Consider the following 14,648-nt stretch of genomic DNA (forward strand, 5'->3'; position numbering starts at 1 on the left):
ACTGGTCATGGTGAAGCCTTGATGGTATAAATTTAATCAAATGAACAAGAAAACTGGAGTCACAAAGCAAAGCCCGGCATTCAGGTAAGCAGACATTTTACTAATTCCTTGTAACATCATTTTTCCTCCTGATCCTAAGCACAGGGTCAACCTGACCGGAATGCAGTTAAGCTCAGGAAAAGCCAGGGGAAGATAAAGTCCATGAAGTATACTCTAACCCAGGACCAGCCCTAACTCACGGACCATACTTGGGCATGAACCAAAGTGGTTAACATGCTTTCATTTCCTCAAGAAAGAAATAATCTTTAACTTGTGTGTATTTTTGTTTATCCTTAGAAAAGTCAACTTTTTTGAAGCAAGACCGCTGCATGCCCTGGGACCCTCTCTCTGCCACAATCAGTCATTTCAAAAATGAAACGACGTCAGGGCAAAAATTCCCATAGATCTGGGCAGCTATGTCCCTGCCCTGACACCACACTGGAGGGCCCCACTCTGGCCCTCCTGCAGCCATGCGTGCTCCAGCCCTGCTAAGGAGTCTCAGAGTCCACAGGCCCAGGGGACATGACCACCCAAGCCTGCACTGAACATGCTAATACTTGGGGCCCTGACACCTCCTGCCCAAATAATCAGGGTCTGCCTTGTCCTTGCTATGGTAAACTACACCCCCAGCATGCATACCACAAGGCGTGAAGATTACTGTTTGCAGGGTGCTAATAGAGCTCAGGGTACAGGCTGGAGTGTACCAGGCACGCTGGATGGAATCAGGATGGGAAGACACAGGAGGAGCTGTAGGTCAGTACCTCCATTTGCACATTTACCTAAGTCCTGCAGATGTTAATGGTCTGCACAAAAAAGTGGAGGTTAATGGGTAGCCTCCCATCCCCACTACTGAGAGAACTACTCAAGGTTTTCGAGCTTTTTTCCTAGATGAAGTGCTTTTTGTTTTTAGACCAAATATATTTAGTATAAAAATATTTTAATATACAAACTGCAATCACAACACTATCTGTGTAGCTGTAAGGAGACGGAGAACAGTGGTTAATGAGAGAAGAAAGGTTTTCACAGTCCCTCCTGCTTCCTTTGCCCACAGTCACTCTGCGGTCTGTGAGAACACGAGGTCTCAAATCTGTGAGGGCAGATCGAGGCAGCCAGAGGCAGAGGGGACCTGTTGCTGACACTTAAAGGAAACATAGCAGCTCCCTCCAACATGCCATCTCCCCACCATGATAGTCCCCAAGTAAAGCCCAGTCTAGTTAGGAGGGAACAAGCAGGTGGTAATGACTAAGAGAAGAGAGGAGAGTCAACCATCATTCTTCAGCATCCTTCTGATCACACCTTTGGGAACAGTTTTCCAGGGGCTGTTGGATTGAAAAGACCTGAAATTCATCCTAGACCTACAGAGCTGGCAGGCAAGTATTGTCATCTTTACTTGGGACACATCCATGCTGACCCTGTTCTCTGCCCTTCTCCTTTTCCTTCCTCAATCCAGCACCTTCCTGGGGACTTCAGCACCCTCATGGGTCTCCCAGCCTGGACCTCACAGCTTCCCAATCCTTTGAATTACTCATTCCCAGTGCTTTACACCTTCTTGTACTTTGTCATGCAGGCATAATCCTTAAAATTTCCAAAACTGCCCCCATCCCTCTGAAGTCTTCCCCTTCAGAAACCTGCTCCCTGACTCCCTCAGTATTTTACTGCCTTTCTCAAACCTTTCCTCCTGGAATATGCCTCGTCTTTCAGACTGCCATGCCCTTGCATGCACTATGCTCCCTGCCTAGAAAACCAACCCAGCATTTGCCTGTCTGATGTGCCTACCCCATCTATTAAAAAGGCAGTTCAAACATGGCTTTTTCATTCAACATAAATTTATTAAGCCTCTGCTAGGGAGTAGGCATTGTGATAGGCAGCAGGATTACAAAAATGTGTAGGTGGTCTTCTTTTTCCTCAGATACTGGTTCAGGAAACTGACAAGGGAAAATTTAATTCCATCCATACAGGAGTTCATCATCACTAGACCTGCCTTACAAGAAATGCTAAAGGGCATTCTTCAACTGGAAATAAAAAGATGCTAATTAACATTGTAAAAACCTATGAATGTATGTGTAAAACTCACTGGTAATGGTAAATATACAGTCAGAGTCTAGTTGTCTAATATGAGGGCAATTCATAATTCACTTACAATTAGTTTAAAAGTTAAATGAATGTATTAAAATATTAATTTGTTATTGGCTACACAATACAAAAAAACTACATAAATGGTAAGATCAGTAATCTAAAATTCGGGGGTGGGGTGGAAATCAAGAGCATAGTATTTCTGTTTGCCAACACAGGTTGCTATCAGCTAAAGGAGGTTACAAATTTAAGATCTTTTATTTTAGCTTCATGGTAACAACAAAGGAAAAACCTATAACAGATAAAATAGATTATGATGAAGGAGTCAAAGCATACCATCACAAAAGTCACCAAATCACAAAGGAAGACACCAAGAAGCAAGGAACAAAGGATCTACAAGAGTCAGAAAACAACAAAATAGCAATAGTAAGTCCTTACCTATCAATAATTACTTTAAACATAAATGGGTTCAATTCTCCAAAAAAAGACATAGAATGGCTGATGGATAAAACAAGAGCCAATAATATATTGCCTATAAGAGACTCACTTTATCTTTCAGAACACACAGAATGAAAGTGAAGAGATGGTAAAACTATTTCAAAAAAAAAAAAAAATAGGGGTAACTATACCTATAGCAGACAAAATAGACTGTCAGCTAAAAATGGTCAAAAAGGACAAAAAAGATCATTATATAATAATTAAGAAGATGTAAGAATTATATTTATGCACCCTACATTGCAACAGCTCTATTAGTATTTGCTTTATATGCACCAATTGCATATTGTGCATATATGTACCATTTGCATAAAAAGCAAATACTAAAAGAACTAAAAGGAGAAATTAACAGTAATACAATAGTTAAGAATTTTAATACTCAGGGTTCCTGGGTGGCTCAATCAGTTGAGCATCTGACTCTTGATCTCAGCTCAGGTCTTGATCTCAGGGTCGTGAGTTTAAGCCCTGGGTTGGGCTCCACACTGGGCATGAAGCCTACTCAAAAAAAATAATATATTTTTAAAAAGATAAAGAATTTTAATACTCAACTCTTAACAATGGATACATCATCTAGACAGAGAATCAACAAGGAAATTGTGGCTTTGAACAACACTTAGAGCAAATGGACTTGGACATACACAGAACGTTCCAACCTACAGTACAAGAATATACATTCCTTTCAAACACACATGGAACATTTTCTAGGAAAAATTTGATGTCAAGTCTCAAAACAAGTATCCACAAATTCAAGATGGTAGTAATTATATCAAATATCTCTGCTGACCACAATAGAATGAAACCAAAAATCAGTAAAAAGAGCTGGAAAATTCACAAATACGTTGAAGTTAAACTACACACTCCTGAATAATCGATGTATATCAAAAAAGCAATCAAAAGGGAAATAACAAAATTATCTTGAGACAAATGAAAATACAATATACCAAAACTCATGGGATGCAGCAAAAGCAGTCTTAAGTGAAACATTTATACTGAAGTCTACATTAAGACAAAACTAAAATCTCAAACAACCTAACTGTACACCTCAAAGAACTAGAAAAAGAATTAAGCCCAAAGTTAGCAGAAGAAAGTAAATAAAGATCAGAACAATTCAATGAAAGAGGAAACAGGAAAACCACTAAGACAACTTTGAAAAGATCAACAATACTGACAACCTTTAGATAGATCAAGAAAAAGAGAGGACCCAAAGAAACAAAACTATAAATTCAAGACAAGACATTGCAACTAATACCACAGAAACACAAAGGACCATAAAAGACTATTATAAACAACTAGATGCCAACAAACGGGACAACCTAGAAGAAATGGATGAATTCCTATAAACATATAACCTATGAAGACTGAGTCATGATAAAATAGAAAATCTAAATAGGACAATAAGAGATTGAATCAGTAATCAAAAACTTCTCAACAAAGAAAAACCCAAGACCAGATGGTTTTACCGGTGGATTGTACCAAACATTTAAAGAACTAACGTCATCCTTCTCAAACCCTTCCAAAAAATTGAGAAAGGAAACATTTCCAAATTTATGAGGCCAATATTATCCTCATACCTAAGCCAGATAAGGACACAATATTCCTGATAAATACAGATGAAAAATTATCAGCAAAATTCTAAAAAAAACCCAATCAATAGTATATTGAAAGGTCATATACCACAATCAAGTGAGATTCATCCCTGGGATGCAAGGATGGTTCAACATGATCAATAAATGTGATACATCCTATTAATAGATTGAAAATTAAAACTCATATTCATAGGGCGCCTGGGTGGCTCAGTCGTTGAGCATCTGCCTTCGGCTCAGGTCGTGATCTCCCGGTCCTGGGATTGAGCCCTGCATGGGGCTCCCTGCTTAGCAGGAAGCCTGCTTCTCCCCCTCCTACTCCCCCTGCTTGTGTTCCCTCTCTTGCTGTGTCTCTGTCAAATAAATAGAATTTAAAAACAAATAAAACCAAAAAAACAAAACTCATGTTCATCTCAACAGATGCAGAAAAAGCATTTGTCAAAATTGAACATCATGATTAAAAATACTTAACAAATTGTGTATAGAAGAAATGTACCTCAACATAATGAAGACCGTATAGTAGAAGGCCACAGGTATATTACACTCAATGGTGAAGGGCTGAAAGCTTTTCCTGTAAAATCAAGAAAAAGACAAGGGTGCCTACTCTGACCACTTCTATTCAACATAGTATTGGATGCCTTAGTCACAGAAATCAGATAAGAAAGATAAAGGATTCAGAACTGGAAAAGAGGAAGCAAAATTTGCTGTTTGGATATGACGATTTTATAGAAAATCCTAAAGACTTCATACATACACACACACACACACACACACACACACACACACACACACACACACACAAAACCAGTTAGATCTACTCAATGAATACATGAAGCTGCAGGATAAAAAAAATCAACATACAAAAGTCAGTTGCATTTCTATACACTAACAACAAATTTTCCCCCCAAAAAAAGAAAGACAACAATCCCATTTACAATAGCATCCAAAACAACTAGATATTTAGGAGTGCATTTAACCAAAGAGGTGAAAGATCTGTACACTGACAACTTTAAGACATCAATGAAAGAAACTGAAAAGACGCAAATAAGTGGGAAGATATTCCACAGTCATTGATTAGAAAAATTTATGTTTTTAAAATGTCCCTATTACCCAGAGCCACCTATAGATTCAATGCAGTCTTCATCAAGATTCCAATGGCATTTTTTTTTTTTTTACAGAAATAGAAAACACAATCCTAACAGTTGTATGGAACCACAAAAAAAAACCTGAATAGCCTAAGCAACCCTGAAAAAGAAAAATAAAGCTGGAGGCATCACTCTTTCTGATTTCAAACTGTATTACAAAGCTATAGTAATCAAAACAGTGGTACTGGCATAAAAACCCACACATAAACCAAAGGAGCAGAATCAAGAGCCCAGAAATAATGTATAATGTAATATATGGTCAACTAATACTTACCAGGAAACCATGAATAACTCAATGGAATCATCTTTTAAATAAATGGTACAGGAAAAATTGGATGTTCATGTATCAAAGAAAGAAACTAGACTCAGATTCCTCCAGGGCCAGGGCTCAGACCAGAATATAGCCAGGGCCCAGCATGGGCTCTGGTGTGAGTGTCAGGCACAGAGAATCAATCAGGAAGGCGTGATTATCAACAGAAATCAGTACTTGGTAAAACTCAGCCATAACTTCAAAATGCACAACCCCATACCCTTTCTGCCAACACTGTTCAAGTGTGAGGGCGAACTAGACTTTCCAGAATACCATGACTGTGCGAGTTGACCATCCCAGACCCATGAAGAGTTCATAGGCAATGGGAGGGTACTAGAAAGGATGGTAGTCATGGAAACAAGAGTCAATGTAATCAACTATTGACTCTTAAAAACAACCATTTCTTAATTGCTTAAAAGAAGTGCAAGACTTTCACAAAGATTATAGAACTTGTTTAGATTTGACCTAATGCAAGATAAAATGTTCTCCAATGTGACCTTTTGATATTATAAAGATATCATTCACTTTATACCAATGTATAAATTCAATGCAATTCCAATGTAAACTCCCAACCTTAATTCACAGGGAGAGATTCATGGAACTTTAGAACTCCATTTGGTTCTATCAAGTAAAGATGCACATATCCTGAAACTTAGAATTTCAACTTCTAGGAAGGTGTTCTAAGGAAAAGTCTTATTCTCTGTGGTTGGAGAACTGGTCTGCATGAGGTTGATTCTGTGAGATTTAATGATAAATCTTTCATGGCCTAATTTCATGGCCCATTTTTTTTTAAAGTAACCGTTTTCTATTTAAAATAATGTGCATTCTGCGTTTGTCCATTACTTACTTACCTTTCTTCCTGGATTTAATTGGTTCCTCCTGGAGTCATTTCACTTCTAGCTAGAATACATCTTTGAGAAGTTCTTTCGCAGTGAACCCTTGGTAGCAATTACAAGGAGACATACATGCCCCCAAATATCTGTATGTCAACCTCACATTTAAATAATTTGGCTCCTTGGGACACCTGGGTGGCTCAGTCGGTTAAGCATCTGCCTTTGGCTCAGGTCACGATCCCAGGGTTCTGGGATCCAGTCTGACGTCAGGCTCCTTGCTCAGCAGGGAGCATGCTTCTCCCTCTGCCTGACACTCTCCCTGCTTGTACTCTCACGCTCTCCCTGGCAAGTAAATAAAATCTCTAAAAAATAAAAAATAGATAATTTTGTTCCTTATAAAATTATAGTTTTACTGCCTTTTCTTTGACACTTTGAAGATAATAATTTACTACTTTCCCCATCTAGCATAGCTGTTGATTATATACATAGGGTTCTATAAAGTATATAGGTATGATCCCATAAAGTAGGACTATAATCTGATTTTCTCATTCCTTTTGGGTGCGAGGCTTTATCATCTTTGAAAGCTTTTAGAATTTTCTTTTTTTCATATCATTCACTGTCACTGTGGAATGTCTCCGTGTGAGGTCACCTCTCCTGTTCTGTACTCTGTGTCCCTCCCATTCAGAGTCTTTGCCCTTCTGTGATTCTGTTGAGAGGAATTTTTACTTCAATCCTGATCTCTCAATGTGCCATCTAGCCATCCCTTTCTGATGCCTTATGGAGAAATTCCTTGTTCTGGTAGTTTTTGTCTTTCTATGGTCTTTGGCTGTATCCATTTATCGTATGCAGCCCATCCACTGAGTGCTTTATTCCCATTATATTTAGGTACTTGATATTTCCAATTGGTTCCTATTCATGTTTCCTTCTCCTTACTTTATTTTTTTCAATATCCCTCTATTTTTTATATTAATGTTCATTCTGTTTCCTCTGGTTTAGCTCATTTTCTTAAATATCTTTCATAGACCTTTTATACCTCACATGTCTGGCCATTTTTCCTTTTAAGCTCATCCTTTATTCCCTTAAGACTGCCAACTGTTTTTGCAAAGAATATCGACCTGGAAGAGATATAAAAACTTTGGCTTTGCTTATTCTCCAGGTGAATGAAAGGAGGGTGGTCTTCAAGATAGAAAGTCCCAAAGGTTGCCCTCTAAATTCAACCATTCCCTGATCCCCACCACCACCCGGCATTCCGCTGACCTCTAGGGAACATCTCATCACTTCTTTTGCAGGCATGTTCTCCTAAGCACAGACATCCTTTGGTATAACTACTTAGCCCACTGGATGGAAGAAGGCAGGAGGTGCAATGCTCAGGGAGCCTATAGGTGTTATGGCTGCTGGCTTCTCACTGTGGCTCTGGAGCTGCCCTGACACTACCCTGCCCCTTCTGCCTGGTACTGTTGCTTCCCTGCCCGCAAAGCCAGGTGACGGATCACCAGAGTCACATGGGGAAGGAACAGGACACACTAGAAATCTCTGTGCCGGCCAATCTTTGGGATGTCCCCGGCCTTCCTCTTCAGTATGTTGTGCCTCCTATGCTGGCAGCCAAACACACTCACCTCCCCAGGGCTGGGCTCTTAGCTTTTCTGTCAGTTAATAAAAACAGTTGAGATCCACCAATCTTTTTTTTCCTGTGACATCTCCATTGTTGGGTTCAGAAAAGAAAGCCAACAGCATGCAAAGACTGAGCCATATGGGACTCCAGGTATATTAAGGCCATGTAATAGTAACTTTGTCAAGAGAAATTTTTTTAAATACACTCTAAGACAAGGGTATCAATAACTGAGTGCAGAGCCAGATTACATGCCAGCTCATAGCTCAGGCTACACAGCTTTCTTGACATCTTCAAACCAAAAAGAGAATTTCAGAATCAATTTAATTAATCAAAGCTCACCAGGGGCACTAGAGATCAAGAATCGCACAAAGGCAGTAACTCCTGAGAGGACTCAGTCACAGACGCACCCGTCTTAGGACACAGTCCCTGCCTTCATCTAATCTACCTTTTCTTTTAAGCTACCTTTTCAAACTTCCATAGCTTTCTATCAGTTCCTTTCCCTCCCTTATATCAAATCTTAGTCTATTCTAATTTTATTTATTCTGTTCCAATAAAAAGATATAGACAATGGCTAGAATAAACAGTCTTTCATAGGTTCTCTTCTCAGATAGGCTACAGTCCAGTTTCTTCAACGACTTCTGGATAAATACTAATTACTGTGAAATTGAAGAGGACATTATGGAAATTCGGGATAACAGAGGATAAAAATCAAGCCCCTTTTCTCTGCCAAAGGTAACTTAGCATTTGTATGGCATCCTGTGGAAAACAGAAAAGCAGCCATGACTTGAGCCTTCGGGAAATTTGCCCCGCTAGAGACTTGATTTTCTCCTAATGAAAGAGTATCAACTTAAAAGCCAAATCACTTCTGAATAAATGGCCAAAGTGTTTCTCCTATAAGGCCCTTTGAGTAAGCATGAAATAAAAATCCCGTCATTTTAATAACGATGGGACCGAAAATACATCCTTAACATATCGAACATCACAAGACCACCCAAGTCCCTTAACTGTAAAACAGGGACCCAAGACCATCATCACAAGTTGTTATGAGGATTCAAGACAACTAAGGATGTCCTGACCACTCCATAATAATAGCCAGAAATTATGAACATTTCTTATCTCTCCTCCTTTCTATGGTTCTAGACCTAAGTAGACCTATGTGTGCGCATGCGTGTCCCGTGCGCACACGTACACACATACACACCACAAAACCATTATAGAACTTGTTCCATCTCACCCTTTACGTCTATCCCCTTTTCTATCCCAACCTGTGGCAAAAAGTCCTATCCATGGTTTTCAGAATGAGAAAAACATCTACTAAGACTCCATCTACCTGACCAAAAACAAAGAATTGAAAAACAGTAGACAGTGACCAAGATTTTTTAGCCCCTCCTTCTCCTTTCCAAGGGACACTAAACCTCAACTTCTTTTTCTCTTCGCTGATAAAACAGGGCAAAATCTTGGAGAAAACTGGCTCAGCCTCTGACAACTTAGGTATTATCATCTCCCATTTTACAGATGAAGCAACTGAGTCCCCTAGAAGTGACTTGTCAAATATACCACCATCAAGGGTCAACAGGTGAACTAGAATACACATTGTGTAGTTCCTAAAGCTTCTCCCCATCCCCCAGTCAGTCCTTAACCAGATGCTCAGGTATTCTCAATTCATCACCATCTGTGCAGAATTGGGAGGACACTAGTATTCCTCAACTTTTATTACTTCAAATCTCATCAACCATGTCATTTCACAACATCACAAAAACTCCTCTCTTTCATTGTGGTGAGTTTTCCACCACCTCTAGTTGACTTTCTGCCACCCTTTGTGAATGGGCAGTTCATCAGGCCAATACAAGGTCACCATCTAGTGGTAAAATCCTCTAACTGCAGGCCACTCAGCACATCTTAGCTTCTCTGCGCCCCTTTTGCCTTATTCCCACACCCACCTCCCACCCCCGCAGTTACTTCCAAACTTCCAGAAATAATTTACAAAGGAAATAAGGAATTTCCAGTTATGTAACAAAATACTTTTAAGATACATTTAAGATTTAGGCATTTACTAAGGCAATATTAGACTCATATTAGATAATGATCTAGCCAGCCAGCAGACTAATTTTAGCAGCCTAGACCTTGACATGCAAAGAGACATCAAGAGAACACTACATATGAACCACATGGTGAATAATTGTAGATCACCATAACTTGAGATGAGCTGAGTGCTGGACTCTACTTCTGCTTCACTAAATGAGCTCTACAATCTTAGCAACTTCCTGAAAATTGACCAAGGGCCCCTCAAGCAAAAAAACAGCTACTTCTAAAAAGGATGTGAATTCTGATTCTACTCTCAAACTCAAAACAGTATTTACTGAAGATCTACAGGCTTAAAAATAGGAGGTCTGTTAGAAAGGTACTGAACAATCCTTCAGGAGCTTGCTTTAGCCCATCACTCTCTATTCCTTAAAATCTGCTATCTTCATATTAAGCAAGTAAGTTTAAATGCCAAATTCTATCACTTTTTCCCAGTCCTCAACATGAGCTTCTCTGCAGCCTTTAGCACCATTAAGCAAGTGCTCCTCCTCAAACTCTTGCCTTTAATTCCTTGAACTATGTATACGCTCTTGGCTGTATGCCCACCTCTCTGAGCACACCCCTAGTTGTTAGCCTCCCACACTTCCTAAAGTCTGTGTCCCCGAAAGATCTAGTTTGGGACCCCTTCTCCTTTCCTTCTTTTCACTTTGTCTTGACAATCTATCACATTTTAGCTTCAGCTATCACATCTCTCTCCATCCTTGGTTTTATTCTAAGCTCTAGTTTCACATTTTAACTGCCTGATTATCTCCCACTGGAATTTCAAATTCAACATGTGTAAATCACATCAGCAACTTCCCCTCCAAACTCCACTTCTCTTTGTTCACCATTTCAATTCATCAGGCTCCATTCTTTGCTGCTAACTTTAACTCCTTCCTATCCTAATATGTTCTCATCCCATTATTTTCTGGGGCAGTCAACTCTGTATCTGCATTGGTCTCTCACCATCCCTTCCTCCCTCTCCCCAAGGCCACTAGTCTGATTCAGGCCCCCTTTCTCTTCTACTCTGACTATATCAGAGTAGTCAACTATTATAGCAACTATGATTCATTTTATGTCTATGGGTTCAGAAGCTGTTATGTACCAGTCATTTGCTAAACACTGAAAATATGGCAGGGACCAAATGAGACAGCAGCCTTGCCCTGATGAGGCTTATGTTATTGTAGGGAAAGAGGAAAAACAAAAAAATAGGTGTGAAGAAGAAGGGCACAAAGAAAAGCTTCAACATTTTCGTCTTTGTCTCCTTGATTCAGCAAAACAAGATCACTGTCATCTCAAACTTTTACTTTCTTATTCTGTGCTACCCATTTTAAGTAACTAATAAACAGAAATATTTGAAATGCTACATATTTTGAAATTTTACATAGTTTTTGATGGCAGAAAGGGGAAAGGCAAAAGTTTACATTGCTACCCTAAACCTGAAACTCTTGCTTTACATTGAATGGAGCACTAGGTGTTATATGCAAACAAGGAATCATGGAACACTACATCAAAAACTAATGATGTAATGTATGGCGATTAACATATGAAAAAAAAGAAATATGGAAGATGTAAAAAAAATTAAAAAATAAAATAAAATCCCCTTTGTAAATGAAGAAAGAACTTCTAAACTTCTGAGGCTGGGTGGAGTTAATTAGGCAAAAATCATACACGTGCCTTGCCATAGCAAAATCTAGGAAATAACCAGCTCTTGTTACTAGCAGGCAAATTAGTAGTGTGTGCCTGTTTTGTTCATTTAGTTGGAAACCTAAAAGTCTAAATTATGTTTATTGTCCCTCCTAGAAGGTATTAGTCCGTCAAACTGATGCTAATTGAACCTAAGAAGTAATTACCAAGATCTGTGTTTGTTCATATTCTCAGTATTAACTGCTGAATTTTAGGCCTTACATACGTGATTCATTCACTCGTTTATTTAACAAATGCCTGTAGAGTGCCTACTATGTGCCAGGCATGCAGCTGGCTGCTGGGGTAGAAAAACAGGACACTGTAATTATCCCCGTACGACAGCCTCACAGGACTAGGTTTTGTGAAACGATGAGAGTTAAAATAGAAACTCACATCAAGTTCTGTAGGAAGAGAATGGGTAGGGAGTCAAGCAAAGCTTCACCATGGAGATAGGTTGGGTCTTGAGGGCTGAGTGTTTTTCAGTCAAGGTGGAGAAGGGTATTGCAGACAGGAGGGAAAAGATGTGCTCAGGGTTGTAACACAACAGTCATTATCTGGGGCGTTTAACTGGGGCAACTGCCAATACATTACATAGGAGTCCCAATGTTAGATGAGAGGAGGAAGAAGCCAGCTCTCAAACTTGAACAGAAACATCAAGACAGTGTCATATCTGCCCATCACTGGTAGATACTAACCACTCTCCCTATTAACTTGTTGGACATGTATTCAAAGGACCCATGATCATGTAATACGGACAGACACACATCAGTCTACTCCAAAAGTATCAATCACTGGTAACCTTTTAGCCACTGACTTTGCATTTAATCATTTCACAATTCCTTCAAGATGTTAAATTAACATACCATCAGAGTGCCCAGTTTTTCCAAGGCAACCATGAATTTATTAAAAGAAACTTCAATTCTGCCTGCTGGTTTGTGTGCTCTACTGTTTGGCTGTTTGTGTTGTTACCACAGCAACAGGTGGACAGTTAAATTTGGCTTAGAACATGTGATACTGCTAAAATATCATTTTACGACGAACTTTCTGGTACTATTTCCCCTGGAAGAGTTAAAGATGACATAATGAGCCACGGTCCCTGAGGAGGAATCAAACAGAAGAGGGAGTAAGATAAAGGGCTTCATGGACCACATCCTATGGCAAGGAATAGATAGCTCTTACTAGAAGTCTTTGAGGCATACAGTGGGTTAAACAGTGCTAATAATGCCAGTGTGAACTTGCCTCTCCCCAAACAGGAAAGGGTATTCAGGCTTTCCAGCCTAATTGACCACAGATCACTTTTTCACCTAGCAACTCAGGGACCTTCCGTAAAACATACATTGGGAAAATGCAGAGTTAGTTATTATAGCTTTAAAAGAAAAAAAAAAAACCCCTATTAAAAACCTTACACAACTACTAAGTTAAAGAAGCCCATATGAAAAGGCTACATTCTATTTGATTCCAACTATGTAACATTCTGGAAAAGACAAAACTACAGAGAGAATTTAAAAGATCAGTGGTTGCAAGGGTTTTTGGGGGAGCGAATGAAGAACAGGTGGAACACAGGATTTTTAGGGCAGTGAAGCTATTCTGTGTGATACTATCATGGTCATTATACATTTGTCCAAACCCATATAATGTCCAACACCATGAATGAAGCCTAACATGAACCATGGACTTCAGGTGGTAACAATGTGTCAGTTTAGGTTCATCAATTGTAACCAACATACCACTCTGGTGGAGGATGCTGATGCCAGGCTGTTCAAGTGTCGGATGAACAGGTATATAAGAAAACTCAGTACTTCTAAGTTTTGCTGTGATGTAGCAGCTCTAAAAAAAACTGCTCTAAAAAATAGGGTCTGTTTTAAAAAAAAAAAAAAAAAAAACTATTATATTCTATGTAGGAAAACTACCAAATTAGAGGAACCGCCTCTCGCTGAGCTGTGATCCCCAAAGTCCGTTCGCTGTATTTTAAAAACAGGGTTCTAGGTGAACAACTGTGGACTGAGCCCTGTGCTAGGCACTGTGGTAGCAACAGGAGAAACAGAAATCTTGGCCCCCAAGCTTTTGTAATCTGATTGGGAAGGAGGAAAATTAGAGATGGATAGATAATGAGACAATTAGAAAAATATACTTAGCTAATATTTATTGGGTCCTTCTCATCACGGAGCTGACAGTCTAGGTCGAGGGAAAACTATCAGCAAAAACACAAACAGGAACTCCTATTATGGAGCTGAACAAAAGCAGCTTCATTTAGAATCTGGTATTGAAAACTTTTCTGAGGAAGTGACATTGAGCTGAAACAGAAGATACTAGTCAGTTGAAAAGTGCAGGGAACAGTGTTCTAGGCAGAGGAATAGTATGTGTAAAATCCCTGAGGTGGGAACAGCTCACAGTTCCTAGAACTAAAAGTCACCATTTCCACATGCCTGGGTGGCTCGGTTAAGCATCTGCCTTTAGCTCAGGTCATGATCCCAGGGACCTGGGATGGAGTCCTTTGCTGGGCTTCCTGCTCAGCAGGAAGCTGGCTTCTCCCTCTGCTTGTGCGCTCTCTCTCTGACAAATAAAACCTTTAAAAAAATAAATAAAATTAAAAAAAATAAAATCTGCCATTTCAAAGAGGAGTGTGTATGAGGGGAGAATGGAGAAGTGGACAGGGCCCAGCAGGCAGGGCGCTCAGGACAGGCGAAGGAGCGTATCTTCTCTTCCAATGGAAATGGGAAAACTTGGAGAGGTATTAGGCAGTGACAGGTCATGATCTGCTTTATGTTTTTACTGTATAGGATGCTAGGAATCACTCCCTCATCAAGTTTG

The sequence above is a fragment of the Callorhinus ursinus genome, unplaced genomic scaffold (genome assembly GCF_003265705.2).
Source record: "Callorhinus ursinus isolate GAN/ISIS: 27379988/994484 unplaced genomic scaffold, GSC_fseal_2.0 scaffold10, whole genome shotgun sequence".
Classification (NCBI taxonomy): domain Eukaryota; kingdom Metazoa; phylum Chordata; class Mammalia; order Carnivora; family Otariidae; genus Callorhinus; species Callorhinus ursinus.